This window comes from Durio zibethinus, unplaced genomic scaffold (genome assembly GCF_047325235.1).
Source record: "Durio zibethinus cultivar Kanyao isolate XHJ-2024 unplaced genomic scaffold, ASM4732523v1 HiC_scaffold_3, whole genome shotgun sequence".
NCBI lineage: Eukaryota > Viridiplantae > Streptophyta > Magnoliopsida > Malvales > Malvaceae > Durio > Durio zibethinus.
In genome coordinates, this window is record NW_028323044.1 from 2,445,226 (window position 1) to 2,450,225 (window position 5,000).

A 5,000-nucleotide genomic window follows, 5' to 3' on the forward strand; every position below is an offset into this window, starting at 1 on the left:
CGGCCGCACCAGGGCCCAGGGTCTGCCGATGGTGCTCGAGGCAACCGCCCGCACCAAGGCTCAGCATGTGCCGATTGTGATCGAGGCAACAACCCACACCAGGGCCCAGCTTGTGCCGATGGCGGTCGAGGCAAGTGCCCGTACCGAAGGGCAGCCTATGCCGATGATGGTCGATGCATGTGCCATCACCATGCGTCATCATGTGCCATTGATGGTCGAGGCCTTGGCCGAAGTTCGATTTTGAGCCACGGTGCCCATGCTTGGCTCCAGCATGTGCTGGTGCCGCATTTTTTTCACTCGGGACAGCATCGCCGGAGCATCGCCGGAGTACCGCCGGAGAACCTGACCGGCGGCATTGGGGTTCCGGCGATTGGGAGGGGGGCCGGGGGGGTGTGCGCACATGATGTGCGATGGGTGCTGGTACTTGGCCTTGTGTTGGCCCCCTATCCCTCATCAAACCTCTGAGAATTCACACCCCCTTAAAGAGCATTTGAGATTTTACAGGTTTGCTACCAGTAGCCGTTAAAGTGTCTGAAATGGGGACACTTTTTTCAAACGGTCACAAAATCTTCTCTACTTCGAGTTTTTAGCTGAATTTTTTTGTGCATGCCAACAAAAATATAAGGATCATGCCTACAAAATTTGGGGCCAAAAATCCTTATAAAAAAATTTTAAAAAATCCCGAACCGCAAAAAGTTTCAAAAATCATGAAAAATAGAAAACGAGTCATCTTCCAACGAAACTTCACGTGAAGGCTTAGGGGACCATTGTATGAATTTACAAGCCATAAAAATGGCATTGGCACGGCAGAAATTTGAAGATGTGCCTAAACCCACCAGGGCCCAGCGTGTGCCGATGGTGCTCGAGGCAACCGCCCGCACCAGGGCCCAGCGTGTGCCGATGGTGCTCGAGGCAAGCGCCCGCACCAGGGCCCAGCGTGTGCCGACGGTGGTCGAGGCAACCGCCCGCACCAGGGCCGATAGTGTGCCGATGGTGCTCGAGGCAACCTGTCGCACCAGGGCCCAGCGTGTGCCGATGGTGATCGAGGCAACCTGCCGCACCAGGGCCCAGCGTGTGCCGATGCTGGTCGAGGCAAGCGCCCGCACCAGCGCCCAGCGTGTGCCGATGGTGCTCGAGGCAACCGACCGCACCAGGGCCCAGCGTGTGCCGATGGTGCTCGAGGCAACCTGCCGCACCAGGGCCCAGCGTGTGCCGATGGCGCTCGAGGCAAGCTCCCGCACCAGGGCCCAGCGTGTGCCGATGGTGCTCGAGGCAACCTGCCGCACCAGGGCCCAGCGTGTGCCGATGGTGCTCGAGGCAACCTGCCGCACCAGGGCCCAGCGTGTGCGGATGGTGCTCGAGGCAAGCGCCCGCACCAGGGCCCAGCGTGTGCCGATGGTGGTCGAGGCAACCGCCCGCACCAGGGCCCAGCGTGTGCCGATGGTGGTCGAGGCAACCTGCCGCACCAGGGCCCAGCGTGTGCCGATGGTGCTCGAGGCAACCTGCCGCACCAGGGCCCAGCGTGTGCCGATGGTGCTCGAGGCAACCGACCGCACCAGGGCCCAGCGTGTGCCGATGGTGGTCGAGGCAACCGCCCGCACCAGGGCCCAGCGTGTGCCGATGGTGGTCGAGGCTGCCGATGATGGTCGAGGCAACCTGCCGCACCAGGGCCCAGCGTGTGCCGATGGTGCTCGAGGCAACCGACCGCACCAGGGCCCAGCGTGTGCCGATGGTGCTCGAGGCAAGCGCCCGCACCAGGGCCCAGCGTGTGCCGATGGTGGTCGAGGCAACCTGCCGCACCAGGGCCCAGCGTGTGCCGATGGTGGTCGAGGCAAGCGCCCGCACCAGGGCCCAGCGTGTGCCGATGGTGGTCGAGGCAAGCGCCCGCACCAGGGCCCAGCGTGTGCCGATGGTGGTCGAGGCAACCTGCCGCACCAGGGCCCAGCGTGTGCCGATGGTGCTCGAGGCAACCGACCGCACCAGGGCCCAGCGTGTGCCGATGGTGCTCGAGGCAACCTGCCGCACCAGGGCCCAGCGTGTGCCGATGGCGCTCGAGGCAAGCTCCCGCACCAGGGCCCAGCGTGTGCCGATGGTGCTCGAGGCAACCTGCCGCACCAGGGCCCAGCGTGTGCCGATGGTGCTCGAGGCAAGCGCCCGCACCAGGGCCCAGCGTGTGCCGACGGTGGTCGAGGCAACCGCCCGCACCAGGGCCGATAGTGTGCCGATGGTGCTCGAGGCAACCTGTCGCACCAGGGCCCAGCGTGTGCCGATGGTGATCGAGGCAACCTGCCGCACCAGGGCCCAGCGTGTGCCGATGCTGGTCGAGGCAAGCGCCCGCACCAGCGCCCAGCGTGTGCCGATGGTGCTCGAGGCAACCGACCGCACCAGGGCCCAGCGTGTGCCGATGGGGCTCGAGGCAACCTGCCGCACCAGGGCCCAGCGTGTGCCGATGGTGCTCGAGGCAACCTGCCGCACCAGGGCCCAGCGTGTGCCGATGGTGCTCGAGGCAAGCGCCCGCACCAGGGCCCAGCGTGTGCCGACGGTGGTCGAGGCAACCGCCCGCACCAGGGCCGATAGTGTACCGATGGTGCTCGAGGCAACCTGTCGCACCAGGGCCCAGCGTGTGCCGATGGTGATCGAGGCAACCTGCCGCACCAGGGCCCAGCGTGTGCCGATGCTGGTCGAGGCAAGCGCCCGCACCAGCGCCCAGCGTGTGCCGATGGTGCTCGAGGCAACCGACCGCACCAGGGCCCAGCGTGTGCCGATGGGGCTCGAGGCAACCTGCCGCACCAGGGCCCAGCGTGTGCCGATGGCGCTCGAGGCAAGCTCCCGCACCAGGGCCCAGCGTGTGCCGATGGTGCTCGAGGCAACCTGCCGCACCAGGGCCCAGCGTGTGCCGATGGTGCTCGAGGCAACCTGCCGCACCAGGGCCCAGCGTGTGCGGATGGTGCTCGAGGCAAGCGCCCGCACCAGGGCCCAGCGTGTGCCGATGGTGGTCGAGGCAACCGCCCGCACCAGGGCCCAGCGTGTGCCGATGGTGGTCGAGGCAACCTGCCGCACCAGGGCCCAGCGTGTGCCGATGGTGCTCGAGGCAACCTGCCGCACCAGGGCCCAGCGTGTGCCGATGGTGCTCGAGGCAACCGACCGCACCAGGGCCCAGCGTGTGCCGATGGTGGTCGAGGCAACCGCCCGCACCAGGGCCCAGCGTGTGCCGATGGTGGTCGAGGCTGCCGATGATGGTCGAGGCAACCTGCCGCACCAGGGCCCAGCGTGTGCCGATGGTGCTCGAGGCAACCGACCGCACCAGGGCCCAGCGTGTGCCGATGGTGCTCGAGGCAAGCGCCCGCACCAGGGCCCAGCGTGTGCCGATGGTGGTCGAGGCAACCTGCCGCACCAGGGCCCAGCGTGTGCCGATGGTGGTCGAGGCAAGCGCCCGCACCAGGGCCCAGCGTGTGCCGATGGTGGTCGAGGCAAGCGCCCGCACCAGGGCCCAGCGTGTGCCGATGGTGGTCGAGGCAACCTGCCGCACCAGGGCCCAGCGTGTGCCGATGGTGCTCGAGGCAACCGACCGCACCAGGGCGGAGCGTGTGCCGATGGTGGTCGAGGCAAGCGCCCGCACCAGGGCCCAGCGTGTGCCGATGGTGGTCGAGGCAACCTGCCGCACCAGGGCCCAGCGTGTGCCGATGGTGCTCGAGGCAACCGACCGCACCAGGGCGGAGCGTGTGCCGATGGTGGTCGAGGCAAGCGCCCGCACCAGGGCCCAGCGTGTGCCGATGGTGGTCGAGGCTGCCGATGGTGGTCGAGGCAACCTGCCGCACCAGGGCCGAGCGTGTGCCGATGGTGCTCGAGGCAACCGGCCGCACCAGGGCCCAGCGTGTGCCGATGGTGGTCGAGGCAAGCTGCCGCACCAGGGCCCAGCGTGTGCCGATGGTGTTCGAGGCAACCGACCGCACCAGGGCCCAGCGTGTGCCGATGGTGCTCGAGGCAACCTGCCGCACCAGGGCCCAGCGTGTGCCGATGGTGGTCGAGGCAACCTGCCGCACCAGGGCCCAGCGTGTGCCGATGGTGGTCGAGGCAAGCGCCCGCACCAGGGCCCAGCGTGTGCCGATGGTGGTCGAGGCAACCGACCGCACCAGGGCCCAGCGTGTGCCGATGGTGCTCGAGGCAACCGGCCGCACCAGGGCCCAGCGTGTGTCGATGGTGGTCGAGGCAAGCGCCCGCACCAGGGCCCAGCGTGTGCCGATGGTGGTCGAGGCAACCGCCCGCACCAGGGCCCAGCGTGTGCCGATGGTGCTCGAGGCAACCGACCGCACCAGGGCCGAGCGTGTGCCGATGGTGGTCGAGGCAAGCGCCCGCACCAGGGCCCAGCGTGTGCCGATGGTGGTCGAGGCAACCTGTCGCACCAGGGCCCAGCGTGTGCCGATGGTGGTCGAGGCAAGCGCCCGCACCAGGGCCCAACGTGTGCCGATGGTGCTGGGGGCAACCGCCCGCACCAGGGCCCAGCGTGTGCCGATGGTGATCGAGGCAGGCGCCCGCACCAGGGCCCAGCGTGTGCCGATGGTGGTCGAGGCAAGCGCCCGCACCAGTGCCCAGCGTGTGCCGATGGTGGTCGAGGCAAGCGCCCGCACCAGGGCCCAGCTTTTGCCGATGGTGATCGAGGCAACCGGCCGCTCCAGGGCCCAGCGTGTGCCGATGGTTATCGGGGCAACCGGCCGCACCAGGGCCCAGGGTCTGCCGATGGTGCTCGAGGCAACCGCCCGCACCAAGGCTCAGCATGTGCCGCTGGTGATCGAGGCAACAACCCACACCAGGGCCCAGCTTGTGCCGATGGCGGTCGAGGCAGGTGCCCGTACCGAAGGGCAGCCTATGCCGATGATGGTCGATGCATGTGCCATCACCATGCGTCATCATGTGCCATTGATGGTCGAGGCCTTGGCCGGAGTTCGATTTTGAGCCACGGTGCCCATGCTTGGCTCCAGCATGTGCTGGTGCCGCATTTT